The sequence below is a fragment of the Trifolium pratense genome, linkage group LG6 (genome assembly GCF_020283565.1).
Source record: "Trifolium pratense cultivar HEN17-A07 linkage group LG6, ARS_RC_1.1, whole genome shotgun sequence".
NCBI classification, from domain to species: domain Eukaryota; kingdom Viridiplantae; phylum Streptophyta; class Magnoliopsida; order Fabales; family Fabaceae; genus Trifolium; species Trifolium pratense.
In genome coordinates, this window is record NC_060064.1 from 19,091,303 (window position 1) to 19,107,398 (window position 16,096).

At 37.5% G+C, this 16,096-nt stretch overlaps 1 pseudogene; it reads right to left on the reverse strand.

The window, feature by feature from the left end:
• Positions 1–1,380: 1,380 nt before the first annotated feature.
• Positions 1,381–4,778, reverse strand: LOC123888589 (annotated as a pseudogene).
• Between the last annotated feature and the right edge of the window lie 11,318 nt (positions 4,779–16,096).

Sequence of the window (16,096 nt, forward strand, 5' to 3'; positions counted from 1 at the left end):
GATAAAGACACAAATAATATAATATAATATAATAAACAAACAAATAGTAGTACAATATGACGGTGAAGTTCGGTGTTAAGTGTCACATTCATAGTATGAATGATTCATGAATGGGGTAGGACCATTTCCTAATTTTTATTCATATTATTATTCACACACAAAATGTCTACCTGTTGACAACCTATATACATGAAAGTTGAGGAAAGAAAGCTCTCCCTCTAAAACACCTCCACACGTCCTGCTGAGTGCTTATCCTCAATCTTCATATGTCATATCCTGTATATATTATTAATAATCTAATACTAAATATTCCACCCTTCAAATTATTTATGATTGTTATTATATATCTATATCAATAATAAAATAAATTGCTTAAGATGTGCTTAAATGAAGCATATACCTTTCTTTTTCTTCTTCTTTTTTTTTTTTTAAAAAAAAAATGTGAAGCATATACTACTTCCTTAAAGTAATTGGATTATATGCGGTAACACTACATACAATCAGGATATCCAATTAATATCGAACGATTCAAATTTTAAGATTAGATTTTAACTGTTTTTAAATATAAAATAAAAATTTAAGTTAAAAATCTGAACTTATCCTATTAATATCGAACGATTCGAATTTTAAGATTAGATTTTAACTGTTTTTAAAAATAAAATAAAATTTAAGTTAAAAATCTAAACCGTTTGATCATAATCCAACGGTTCATATATGATTGTAGTACAGTCATCTCTCTCCGACCTACATTACATAATCCGGATTTGTGGAATGTCATTTAATCATGCAAGAGTGCTGCCGATAATCAAGAATCCAGATATCCAGCTCATTGCATGAGTATGAGGCATAGTTTCTTTTCTACTAAAGAAATAAAAATGGTATGATAAATAAAAAACAATTCAGTTTATTAATCTAAGAAAGTAGATGTAACCTTAATCAAAAAGAAATGGATAAATTCCATTAGTTCCTAAAAAAGGGAGTGTGGCACTCATAACCGAATTTGGATACTCTCCATTGGGATCTCTCAATTGTTGACAAGTGTAAACTCAACCAACCAACAATGGATGGTGTGTTTCAGTCGTAGAGATTAAAAATGAAGAAAAATTGAGAGAATGTTCAATGGGGAGAATCCAAATCCCTCATAACCATTGTCTTGTAAGTCTTTTCAATCATAGAGTAAACCTAGGGTTCACTTTCCAAACTATGAAGCAAACACATATACCAGACACGACAAACACACCGATATCAGACACGAAATTGACACATCGATATGATTTGAGAAAATGAAATAATTGAATTTAACCACGTATGTTGGTGGGAAAAACCGGACAAGCCTTCAATCTGAAGTAGTAGTTTCCAAAGATTAAGATCACAACAATCTCTTATGTAAAACATTTGCTCTTCAATCTTCTATGTCCAGATATTACAACTTAGATACTCATAATAATGAATCAGAAACAATATTACAAAACGAATAATTTTACTATAGTAGTAGTAATAGTAATAATAATATTAGGAAAATTAACAAGTAAAGTTCAGATTTGCTTAAATCAAATTGCACTACCCAACTTGAATATTTGACCTTGTAAGGAATTCTGATGAACCTTAACGTCCTTTTGGATTCATGATCTGTGAAAAAACAGCACTAGGAGTTAACCCATCAGAGTCTTCACTAGCCAGCTTCTTCCTCCAATGCTCATAGACATGCCACTGCTTTTAGAGTCCGTCACATTACCGTCATAACCTGCATCCAACTCCTTCTTTCCTTTTGAATCTACAAACAACGGCTCCTCTTCACCGCATATTCCACCAAAACCGTTGCCACTCTCCTCTGCACTTTCTTGCAGCTGCAAAGCAAATTCCAAGTTCCACAAGACATCACCCATGGATGGCCTTTCAATGCCTTGGTCGTTCACACACTTCATTGCAGTCTCAGCAAACTTCTTAAAACATTCTGGAGCTATCTTGCCCTTCAGATAAGGATCCGTGATTTGGTCAAGAATGCCTTTTTTGTAGCAATGAGCTGCCCATTCAGCTAGACTTACCTGCTCCTTAGCAAGTGTTGGGTTCAAAGCCGGACGAGCGCACAGTATCTCGAATAGAACCACACCAAATGAGTACACATCGGATTTGTCGGTCAGTTGCTGCCTCCTGAAGTATTCTGGATCCAAGTAACCAAAACTACCCTTTACCACAGTACTTACATGAGTATTATCCAATGTAGGACCTGTTTTAGACAATCCGAAATCAGAAACCTTGGCCACCCATTTCTCATCTAGTAAAATGTTTGTTGTCTTCACGTCTCGGTGGATGATAGTATGCTTAGCGCCGGTGTGAAGATAGTGTAAACCACGAGCAGCTCCAATGCATATCTCGAGCCTTTGCTTCCATGGAAGTGGAGGTTTCTGAGTCTTGTATAGATGCTCTCTGAGTGTTCCATATGCCATATGATCATAGACAAGGATCATTTCAGTGTTCTCTTCACAGTATCCAATCAGTGAAACAAGGTGACGGTGACGAAGTTTGGAGAGCATCTCAATTTCAGTTTGGAATTCGTGTACACCCTGCTCGGAGAGTGGATTACCACGTTTAATTGCAACTTTGGTTGATCCACCGTCAATTTCTCCTTTGTAAACCTTGCCAAATCCTCCCACACCAAGAATCAAAGCCTCGTCAAAGTTGTTTGTAGCAGCCTTGATTTCAGCAAATGAGAAATGACGACAAAGGTTTGACGGAAGAGTGGATGTGTAACTTCCAGTCGTGTTGGTCTTGCCAGAAGCTGCAGAGTGTGAATTACCATAAAGAGAAAGTGGAAGCCAGCCAGACGGCCCTTCACTTGTACTAGAGTCTTTTCCATTCCTACGGCGACGAGATGTACCAAAAGCAAATAGTCCAATCAAAAGTAGTAAAACAACTCCTCCAGCAACACCTCCAGCAATAATTCCTGTATGACTCTTAGATTTACCATGACTAGATTTCCTAGCCAATGACACGTCAATTAAGTCTTGCATCGGCAGAGGAGGAGGGTTTGTCCCTGCCAGATTACCTTTACTATCACTGATTTTGAATATCTCTACGCCATTCAAGATTGCGTCGTAGTAATTGGACTTAGAAGCTGTATCTGGATGCAGTGCAAGCCACAGGTCCTGCCGCGGTGGGCCACTGGGAACAAATACAACATAATCTTGATGCACCGGAACACCGTTTGAATGTGGAAGGTTAAATTTATCTGCCCAGCCAATAACATCAGCTCCATCCTGAGCGGTTTGATTGCCGAGGTATATATCAAATACTCTTTGATTAATCTTGGTTATAGTCGTCGTGCCCTCACAAAAATGAAGTCTCACAAGATAGGAAAACCCAGAATCAATTGAGAAAATCCAAGTCAAGTTGAAATTCAAGCTGATATTGGCATTCGGGCCCATTGATCTGGCCGTCAAGTAGACATCTTTCGGAGCTATATAAGACGGTGTGCCCGGAGGATACTCAAACTTAACTTCTGGATCAGCAGTCTCGGTAACTCCAAATGCGGCCCCAAAGATGTAACGCACATCATCGGTCCATGACCTAAACATGCCAGTATCATGGGACGGCGAGATATCATTCCCACCCACATTTACCCTATAAACATTCTCAAGTGCAGTGCTGTTGTCAATGGTGAAGGGAGTATTTGTATCAACAATCATGGTGGTTCCATCGGTAGAAGTATAAATATCCGGCATGGACACAACTTCAATCCCATTAACAAATGCATAGGCTTTAGATGCACTAGTAGATGGAGTAAAAGTCACATTCAAGGTTCCCTCATCAACATGGATAGAGTATTCCTTCACAATGTAGTCATAATTCAAACCCAAACTGGTCTCTAAAACACTGAAATTCCTAAGCACAGTGTAGGATTGCGCTGTCACACCAAACCGTGCATCAGATATATTAAGCCCGGAATAAGAAGCCGGATAAAAGTACAACCGGAGGAACTTCCAACCCGAAGCCACCGGAAAACTATATGTATAAGGCGATTGGAAAATCCGTGCCGACATATATGGAACCTGAGGCACTGCAGGATCTTGAGTTGCAGCCTGTGATGTGGTTGATTTACCAGTTGAGGAACCAAACTTGGAACCATTATCAGTAGTCCATTCACGGCCATCAGGATCAGTACTAACAGCAGGGCCACCACAATTCAATAAGATTTTATCGGTAGGCTTAAAATCTTGTGCTAGAACAAGTTCAATAGCTAACACCAAGCACAAAAACAATGGAACAAAAACAAAGTATCTATTCTTGTTCCTCATCATGACACAAAACAAGACCAAAAACCTTGTTTTGTTTATTTCTTGCTTACAAACACTTCAATTTGATGGGATTGAAATTACTATAAATCTAAACAGACCCAGAATTGCAAAACAAAGAAAGACCTTAAATTTGATAAAAAGATCTGATTTTTACAAGACCCAGATCAGAAAAGTAAAGTGAGGTTATGATCAAATTGGAACAAGAGTTTCCAAAATCAGCAAAATTCAATGAAGGAAAATGATGAACTAGATTTAGAGTTAACAGGAGATTGTTGAACAAAGAATGGTGTGGGAATCTCAAGGTGAAGATGAGCTGAAAAAGATGGGAATTTTACCTCAAGCCATGGGAATAAAGATGAGCTGAAAAAGTAAGAAACTCGGTGAGTCAAAGCGGAGCGATCCCGTGTATGTAGGGTTTGATTTAGAGAGAGAGAGAGAGAGAGAGAGATTGTTGAAGAAGAAGGAAATGAGAGAGAAAATTGTAGAAACAAAATAATAATAAAAAACAATAACTTAAATGCTGCACCCAAGTTGAAACTTGATTAGTTTATGATAAGATATTTCATTTATTTTAATATAAAAATTATACAAATTACCAGCAATAAATTAGTTTAAGCTACTCCACCGAAAAAAAATTAGTTTAAGCTATAATGGATTTGAACCCCTAATCAAATAAATAGTTTTTTTGATGCAATCAAATAAATAGTTAGAAGTTTAATTTTTAACTTTTTCGTATGAAATTTTTTTAGTTGTAACGCGAGAGAACATATTTTAGTGCGCGTTATGCGTTCTCAAAAAAGAAGAATCTTATGTGACAATTTTTAAAATTAATAAGTAAACTATAACAATTCTTTCTTTTTTATTTTATGATAAAATCATTCTCTCTTTGTTAGTTAGCCAATTTTTACATTTACATTGAAAAAAAAAAAAAAAAAAATTTAATATTTTACCAGTTCATAGAATAAATTTTTATACGTAGTTTTATTTTACTTATTGTTGGTAGTTAGTGATTGTCCTTTTGAAATTACCCACAATAGAATGGTTCACCAAAATTTACTCTCCTTTTAAGATTTCGTAATGAATATATTTTTGTTACTTAATTGTTGGTATATCTTTCTTGTTGTGGCGTCCACTCTGGCCTGCAAAAATTTGACTTTTGCGTAAATGGAGCCAATAATTTTTTTTCTTCTTTCTTTTGAAAGTGGAGGCCATACTTGTTCAATATCGCGTTCAAGTTTTAATCAAACTCTTATTTTTAATCATTATATGGGAATACAATAACGTTGATACTTAGGAGAGTTTGCGTCTATTTGAGTTTCATAAAACTCGAAGAATTAGTATATGCACTCATGCACAAAAGATATCTGATTTACGTATAAAAAAATATCCTGTGTATTCTCTAGTCATTTTTTTAGGTGTATTCCTTGTTATCAAATTTTCAAATTTTATTTTTCATACAAACTATTTCATACTCTTTTGTTTGTTTTTTTCCGGTCATATAGCTTAGTGACTAAAAATTTCACCCTTAAGGTGGTTAAGTGGGATGATCGGTGTTCGAACTCCAACCCCTTACATATATAATGCAATGTCCCGCAAATAAACTAACGTAATTTCATTTTGTTTGTTAAAAAAATCCATTTCCACAAACTATTATACACTAATAGGCATGACAATAGAACCTGCACCCATTAATACCCACCCGATATGTTAAATATCTTAAGTTCGATCTCACCTCCATTGTAAAAAAAAATTGATTAAGATACTATGAAGCATTTTTTTCAGATCAGCCTCTCTTTGGCAATGTAAAAATCTTGCATTTTTGAATTAAAAAATGACAACTTTTAAAGCAAAAATAAATAAAAACAAGAATATATTAGTGAAGATCTTAGGAAGTGGTAGTTGGAGGACAGATCAGTTTTGAGGTGATGGCAGAATCTTACAGCCGGAAAGAACAAACGCGTATATATGTATCTGTAGACTGTCTGGAAAAACATCTCACACGCGTTTCCGTCTCCATGTAAATATGTTGTCATGCCCCACTAAGCTTTGATTTTATTAGTTTTTTTTTATTTATTTAATAAAAACAATTTTTTTTGACGCAATTTAATAAAAACAATCAAAAGTGAATTTAATTTATATGCACAGTCGGTGTAAAGTTATTTTGCACATGCGTCTAATAATATACTAATGCATCATGTATGGTAATTAAAAACACATGACGTGTCACATTCATTAAATGATGTGGCAACATGTTATTGGATATATGTGTAAAAAAAATTTACACCGACGATGCACAACAATTAAACTCATTGAAAATATATTTCAATCCACATTTGCTCCAATTTTTTTTTTTAATTTTTTTTTTTGATATTTTAGTTCTTTGTTTTACAAATTTTAGGATTTTTTTAACAAACCAGTATGTATGTAGTGGCGGAGTTAGAATTTTTTTGGCTTAATTGTATACTTGATCTAGTATGTTTATTTTATATTTTAATTTATTCTTTTAAGTTTAAACTGTTTTAAGTTGGTCTTTTTAGTCAAATTTTTGTTTATATTGTTAATATGGCTAATATATTTACGTACACGGACAAGTTAGGAGGATACTATGTGAAAATTTTAGAAGAAATTAACTTAAAATTTGACGAAAAGGACGAACTTATGTTGTATACAATAACATAAGGGACTGTTCTTACAAACTTTGTGATGAATTTACTTAGTCAAAGATGTTGTGAGTCTAAGTCTTAGAGTTAGCGATATAGTAAAAATATGATGATCTCTCATGCAATTAGGTTTCTCTATATATAGGCCATTCTCAACCAAACATGCGAGATAGGCTCCCTTGGTGAAACGGTTACGCCCGCCCTGGATGGGGGAAAAATATCTTGGCACGTGTCCTGAATAACAGGGAAAAGTGGCTACGAGGCAATCTGGCCCTATCTACTACTCTGGATCAGCTCATACGACTAAGTCCAAGTATATTACAGGCTTTACGATAATGGGCTTTCCTCCTTATCATGGATGTGGCCTAATTGGCGAGCAACGCTTCAGACCCTTTGGGAGCGGCGTGGTGCTTGTCATCAGGTTCTGCCATTTCAACCTTTGGCCTTCCGCTATTCTAGCCTTAAAGGCAAGTCCCTTATCGTTTGGTATTCTAAAAATTTACTCCCTCGATGGTAGCGTGATTTTAATGCCACTTGGCACGTAGTGATAAGTGCACCACGTTTCTTGATCCTCGTGATAAGAGAAGATAATTATTGCGCGTCTGTTCTGTTACTATTCCCAAGTGTGAGTTTGATTATAAATACACACCTTACTCTAGAAGTTTTTCAACATACTTTCTCTGTAACCAAAAGCCCTAGCTTGTTCACTTCCTAAAATCTCATCCAAACACTGAAGGGTTTGTTGAGGGAAGATCCTCGAAGCATCTTCAATGATAGGGAGGAGTATCGATACTTTGCGACACTGGTGAACGAGCTTCAAGTGTACGTCAAAGATCTCCTTATTCCTGAGAAGGGTTTCCTTGCTCGTCTCCCACGCATAAAGCGTCATTCCACTATAGATATTTGTGGAACAAAATTGGTTCTAAAGCCTCTAGTTTTAAATCTATAAAGTTTTGATGATAACAATAAGTATTAAATGTACAATTGGAGTACTAATTTTTCAATCTAGTGTGCAGGACTATTATAAGCAAATTCTGACGATCTTAAGTTCTGAAGAAAACATACATGCTCTGAAAAGGCATGTTCTGATAAGGTCTCAGAAGCAAGGAAGTTCTGGAAGACTTTTTCACTCTGAAGCTACAATACTCAGAAGCAAGAAGCCTTCAGAAGATGTTTAGTTCTCTGCACTATGAAATGTTACTTTCATGTCAGTCTAAAATCAGAGAACGTTGGAGCCAAGTTACAAGGACCTTACTCAAGATTGGTATAAGCTATTCAAATGGATAATCAAGCTTATCAACCTTATTCCAATGTTGGGAAAGCTTAGAAGTCAAACTGTGAAGTTTCCCTGTTTGGTATAAACACCTTCTGCCTTGACAAAGTAGAGAAATCTCACTACCACTTTGGTCTGCAAACGTTGCTTTCATCCTAGTCTGCAAAGATAACGTTAACTGGCTATCTGATCCTTGCACAACGGTCATAATTCACATGAAGCGTATTCTTGGAACTATATATTCAACACTTCACATTTGAAGCTGTAAGAATCAAACGCGCACGCTATCAATTGCACACTCTCTCTGATACAAGCTCTCATCCTCTGAACCTTGATTTTCATTCACTTTCAAAATACTTTGAAGTCTGTTTTTACTCATTGTATTTGATCTTAAGGTTTTACTTGAGCTGTGTATCTTATTCTACAAACTTTATTTTACTCTTATGTTTGAGAAGTCTCTTGTTGTGTGCTTGAGCATTGTGTAGAAGTTTCTTGCTGTGTGCTTGAACATTTGTAATCTTGTGTAATTATAGTGAAATCCCTTGGAAGTGGAAGGGGACTGGACTACTCTCGTTTTGTGAGAGGAACCAATATAAAATTGCTTGTGTCTTTTCTCTGCCTCTGATATCTTTTATATTGTGTTTACTCTGTTTTATCCGCTGCAATCTTTACTTGAGTTAAAACTGAAAAAGTTTTAATTTATCTAAAACACAATTCAACCCCCCCTTCTTGTGTTTTCACACCTTCAGATATTTCTTTCCCTCGAGAAGTGGAGGAAGATGACGGCCACAACTATTGAGCCACCTCCGCACTTTCTGACGAGATGGCTCGTACTCAAGAGGGTATGAGAATGCTTGAGGCAAACTTGGCAGCTTCCTTTCACGCTGGGTCATTGGTTGACAGCCGCAATGCTGTGCTGGAGGAGGAACTAACCAACCTCAAGAAGAGGAAGAGGGAGATCTGGGAGGACGTTAATGGCGATATCACAACCATTCTACAGAAGGGGCATAGCGTGAAGGATCTGGTGAGGGCCTGAAGGAAAATTGCATTTAAAACAGAGTAAAACGCAGCGGAAATTTAAGATTTTCCTTCGGTGGATCCTTGCGAATGGACATGATCAGGGTTTCGATTATTACCTTTGAAGAACAATTCCTCGATTCTGAATTGATCACAAGAACCGCACGATCGCAGTACCTCTAGCCGGTCCACACGAACAGTTTCCGTTCACCTTTTAGTGCTAGCTTCAAGACGACGGTAGAGGGAGATTTAGTGCGGTTAGGGTTTTAGAGAATTTTAAGGTTACTCTAAAATTCAGATTATGTGTGTAACACTTGACTGAATTACATAAGGCTCTATTTATAGAGCTTATTATGTTGTCTTCAGGCCAAAGTGGTTATTGGACTTCATAAGCCCAATAACCTACTGTAACTAATCGCACCCCACTAATAAGTCATACTTATTTCTCCCGTCATTAACTGTCCTTATGTGTGTGACCCTGTAGGTTCCTATGACGTTGGCAATAATATTAATCTCAATATTATAAACAGTGAGCGGTATCTAGCAACACATCACTGCTACCCAAGTCACAAGAATGTCACGTGATCTGACAAACCTTTCCGTGATAAAACTCGTGTGTATAATTACCCTTTTACCCTTATGTCTATATTGAACACAAGGCATAGTACGTCACCCTTGTTAAGTTCAATATTGGGCCCATAGACATATCTCCCGTTATGTAGGAGGGGTAAATTCCATCTAGGTCACTCATGTCCCTCAGCATGATTCGTGGAATACCCATCAACCAACCTTATAGTCATCCTGTTACGGATAACTTTGATTGGCGACAAAGTACTACACTCCTACACCTAGGGAACATAGTGGTTTCAGGTCGAAGGGTGGAATACACCACTTATCACTATGAGAATATCTTATGACATTTCATAACATACTATGTAATATTCTCATGGTGGGTCAATCCGATATAAATATTACTCTTAATATTTATATCTATGTGAAGACTTGATAACTCTTTATCTATGATCCGTGAGATGTGATCATCAGTCTATCAACATAATAGTCTCTACGTTTTGATGTTATCCCAATTCACATTAAAGCTCGACTACGGATGTTTTAAGAATAGTGTTCTCATGTGTAATGGATTCTCACGATTAAGTCACACTTAACGTTCCATTTAATGAACTTACTATTCTAGGGACTCTATTATTATTTAACACATAAACATAATAAAGAAAAGCCTTTATTTAATAAGTAAATTATCCAATACAAGTATCATGCAATTATAAATAATTGGCCTCTAGGGCTTACACCAACAATCTCCCACTAGCACTAGAGCCAATCAGGCATACTCCTAATACCTATGCCCCTAGTGTGGCCCTCATGCTTCGGCTGAGCAAGAGGCTTTGTAAGTGGATCAGCAGCATTGTCAAGTGTTGGTACTCTGCATATTTTCACATCTCCTCTATCAATTATCTCTCGAATAAGATGATAGCGCCTGAGTATGTGTTTGGACTTTTGGTGAGATCTAGGCTCCTTAGCTTGTGCGATTGCACCATTGTTGTCACAAAATAATTCAATGGGATCCACAATGCTAGGGAATATGCCAAGTTCAGTAATGAACTTCTTTATCCAAACAGCTTCCTTTGCTGCATTTGATGCAGCGATGTACTCAGCTTCGGTTGTAGAATCAGCAACTGTATCTTGCTTTGAACTCTTCCAGCTCACAGCGCCACCATTTATGCAAAACACATAGCCTGATTGCGACCTAAAGTCATCCCTATCTGTTTGGAAGCTAGCATCAGTGTAACCAATTACATTTAGCTCTTCTTGGCCTCCATATATTAGGAATGAGTCTTTAGTCCTCCTTAAGTATTTAAGGATGTTCTTGACAGCCCCCCAGTGAGCCTCACCAGGATCAGACTGATAACGGCTTGTTGCGCTTAAGGCATATGAAACATCTGGTCGAGTACATATCATGGCATACATGATGGATCCTATAGCCGATGCATAAGGGATCTTACTCATGCGGTCCCTTTCTTCCTTAGATGAAGGAGACTGTGTCTTTGAAAGACATAGGCCATGTTGCATAGGAATGAATCCTTTCTTGGAATCATGCATATTAAAGCGTCTTAGCACTTTATCTATGTATGTACTCTGGCTTAGGCCAAGCAGTTTTTGTGATCTATCTCTATAGATTCTTATTCCTAATATATAGGCTGCTTCACCCAGATCTTTCATAGAAAAGCAATTCCCTAACCAAGTTTTAATTTGTTGCAAGGTAGGGATGTCGTTTCCTATCAGTAATATGTCATCTACATATAATACTAGGAATGCGACTATGCTCCCACTAACCTTCTTGTAAACACAAGGCTCATCTTCATTTTGAATGAATCCGTACTGTTTTACAGTTTCATCAAAACGAAGATTCCAACTTCTGGAAGCTTGCTTCAATCCGTAGATTGATCGCTGTAATTTGCATATCATTTTGGCTTCTCCTGGAATGCAAAAGCCTTCAGGTTGTGTCATATACACATCCTCAAGGAGACTCCCATTGAGGAAGGCAGTTTTTACATCCATCTGCCAGATTTCATAATCATAGTATGCAGCGATGGCAAGTAAGATCCGAATGGATTTGATCATCGCAACTGGTGAAAAAGTTTCATCATAGTCTACCCCATGAATTTGTTTGAAACCTTTAGCAACCAATCGCGCTTTGTAGGTCTGTACCTTTCCATCCATGTCAGTCTTCTTCTTGAAGACCCACTTGCATCCTATGGGTTTAATCCCATCAGGAGCTTCCACCAAGTTCCAAACTTGATTTGTGTACATGGAATCCATTTCAGATTTCATGGCTTCAAGCCACTTCTCAGATTCAGGGCCAGTAATGGCCTCTTGGTAAGTCACAGGCTCATCTTGATCCATGAGTAATACATCACCTTGTTCCGATATGAGATATCCATATCTTTCAGGTTCTTGACGTATCCTGTTGGACCTACGTGGTTCTTGTGTTACATGAGCAGGGTTCTCTGTCACAACATCTTGTGCATCCTGCTCTTGTTCCTCCATTGGTGTGTCATTACTTTGTGGATCGTGAATTTCTTCAAGATCTACTTTCCTCCCACTGATTCCTTTGGAAATAAAATCTTTTTCTAGGAATACTCCTGTTCGAGCGACAAACACTTTGCCCTCAGAAGGATTGTAGAAGTGATATCCTTTTGTCTCTTTTGGATATCCCACAAAGAAGCACTTGTCAGATTTAGGTTCAAGTTTAGTAGAAATTTGACGTTTTACATAAACTTCGCAACCCCAAATCTTTAAGTAAGACATATGTGGTTTCTTGCCACTCCATATCTCATATGGTGTCTTTTCAACCGTTTTAGAAGGAACACGGTTAAGTGTATAAGCTGCTGTTAATAGAGCATGTCCCCAAAAGGAGTTTGGAAGATCAGCGTGACTCATCATAGACCGCACCATGTCCAACAAGGTTCGGTTCCTTCTCTCAGACACACCATTCCATTGCGGTGTTCCAGGAGGAGTGAGTTGGGATAAGATCCCACACTCTTTTAGATAGTCATCAAATTCTAGGCTTAAATACTCACCTCCTCGATCTGATCGAAGGATTTTGATTTTCTTTCCTAGTTGGTTTTGTACTTCATTTTTAAATTCTTTGAACTTTTCAAAGGATTCCGACTTATGCTTCATTAGGTATACATACCCATATCTGCTGTAGTCATCAGTGAATGTGATGAAGTACTGAAAACCTCCTCTAGCATGTGTGTTCAATGGTCCACATACATCAGTATGTATGAGAGCCAAGAGATCATTTGCCCTTTCACCTTTACCAGTGAATGGGGTCTTTGTCATTTTTCCCAATAAGCAAGATCTGCATGTTTCAAAAGATTCATAATCAAATGAATCCAAGAGCCCATCTTTATGGAGCTTGGAAATGCGTTTCTCATTTATATGGCCTAAACGACAGTGCCAAAGGTATGTAGGATTTAACTCATTAGGTTTAATCCTTTTCGTATCAATGTTATAAATTGGCATTTCAAGATCAAGAATATATAATCCATTACTCATTTGAGCTGTGGCATAAAAGATATCATTTAAATAAATGGAGCAACAATTGTTCTTTATTATAAATGAAAAGCCAAGTTTATCCAAACAAGAAACAGAAATAATATTCCTGCTAATGGCAGGTACATAAAAACAGTTCTCTAACTGTATTATTAAACCAGAAGGTAAAGTTAAATTAAAAACTCCTACAGCTAATGCGGCAACTCTTGCTCCATTTCCCACTCGTAGGTCGACTTCACCTTTAGCCAATCCTCTACTCCTTTGCAGCCCCTGCACATTAGTACAAATGTGAGAACCACATCCGGTATCTAATACCCATGTAGAAGAAGTAGATAAATTAATTTCAATAACAAAGATACCTGCTGAATTGGAGCTCTCTACTCCATTCTTTTTATCTTCCAGGTATTTTGGGCAGTTCCTCTTCCAATGTCCAGTCTTGTTACAGTGGAAGCACCTACCCTCCTTTGCAACTCCCCCAGTGGGCTTCAAAGCTTTAGGGGTAGGTTTGGGTTTGGCAACTTCCTTGCCCTTCCCTTTACCTCCCTTCCCTTTGTTGCCCTTCCCTTTGTTTCCATTGCCAATCATAAGAACATGGTTGGATTTCCCTTTTGTTTTCATGTTCTGCTCAGCCTGCCTCAACATGCCCAGCAGTTGTGGCAAAGTCTTTTCCATGTCCGACATGGTGAAGTTCAGAACAAACTGATTAAAACTCTCCGGCAACGATTGCAGGATCAGATCAGTTGCAAGCTCATTTCCAAGTGGAAATCCCAATTTTTCTAAGTTCCCCACGTACCCAATCATCTTGAGCACATGTGGACTTACTAGAGATCCCTCAGATAGCTTAGCTGAAAACAGGGCTTTGGAAACCTCAAACCTTTCAATCCTGGCTTGCTCTTGATAGAGCGTCTTCAAGTGTTCGATCATATCGAACGCATTCATGTCCTCATGTTGCTTCTGAAGCTCAGAGGTCATGGTAGCCAGCATTAGGCACTTTGCATCCATGGCATCATCAAGACGCTTCTGATAAGCATCCCTTTGAGCCTTAGGGGCATTAGCCGCAGGTTCATCCTCAGGGTTAGGTTGGGGTTCCTCAATAGCATACAGCTTTTTCTCGTGCATGAGGACTATCCTCAAGTTACGATGCCAATCAAGAAAATTTGTCCCAGACAATTTCTCTTTGTCAAGAATGCTTCGCAAAATGTTGTTCGAAGTATTGGTGTTTGACATGGTGATCTACAATTGTAAAAGTGAAAATATAAGTATTTGAACAATTTTAATACACATTTAATTAGGCCTTTAATTAAACATGTGCTCCCACTATTTTACTCAAAACAAATGACCCTCGACATTTGATTCGGAAAATCCCGTTGGAAGATTTTCTAGTGAGAATGAGATCCATATTTCACTTCGTTTTAAGTCAGCGTTGGGCTGATTACACAAAACTTAGTTATTTAGGTAGGAAACTCCTTTCCAATTGTATCTCATACAACTCTCATATCCTTTCTATTGGGCGAATAACACTTATTCTATTCCATCACATGGAATAACCCAATACTTGCTTCTAAAGTTATATAATCTTATTATATTCTCTTTAGTTAAGTTAGACCCATTAAATAGCGATCGGATAAATAAATTACCTCACCGCAACTTATCAATATTGACAATGCACTTCGCGTTGGCAAAACCTACATTTGTCGATATTGATCTTGAAGGGCGCTATTCGTTGGAAAGCAATAAAACTTAATATTAATTCCTTTGAGGGCTTTTATAATTAATTTGATCTCACCTTACCACGGCTTACATACAATGACGTCACTCCATACATAACATGCATCAACATACATAATATAATAAAATGATATGGTTATGGCCCCTAGCGTGATTGTTCCCTCAAGCCAATGAGAGAACCTATGCTATATCTAACAAAAACCTATACTTCTCCAAGATAGATCTTCATTGCTGTCCTTCCTGTCCTATTTGCTAATCTTATATTACATCACTACAAGAAACTCGTGTTCATACGAGGGAGTGAGATGAGAAAAGAAATTACATCAAGAAAATATAAGAAAGGCACGACACGCAGGCCGTATTTAAATCCCAAATAAAACGAAAAGAAGAACTAAGGCCATAACCATTCATCATGCAACTTTAATAACAATAAACACACAATTTATTATTATTACATTAGTCCAATTAATAAAACACCATGATTGATCACCTTACGCAGAGTTAGCCGGGGGTTCCGCTGCCCGGTCAGCGGACGGTGGTTCCGCTGACCGTTCAGCGGACGGGGTTCAAAGGGGCAGCGCCCCTTGCGGGGCCTCCGGGGCGGAGCCCCGGAAGCTAAATTTCGATGAACACTTCATCATTGAATCCTAATCGCACCAACACTTGATGCTTCAGATATAAACCCTAGCCGTACTCTGCTTTTACAAAATTAATACAGTAATTATTCATCAAAACGTTTCAGGATTTTGTTCACCATAAACGATTGGATATATGATGCTTCACCAGTTATCGGTTCCGAAGCTCACGCTCACAATCATCCATGCTCACGACAATCACTTAAAACTTTCAATGAACAATATGTTCTGTTTATATATAACAACACAACACTTGTATTGTTATAAACCCTAATACAACCGCCATTCATCAAAACGTTTCAGGACTGCTAGTTCTAGATGAACGATTGGATATATGATGCTTCACCATAAACGGTTCCGAAGCTCACGCTCACAATCATCCAAATTAAACGCCAATCACTTAAACATTCG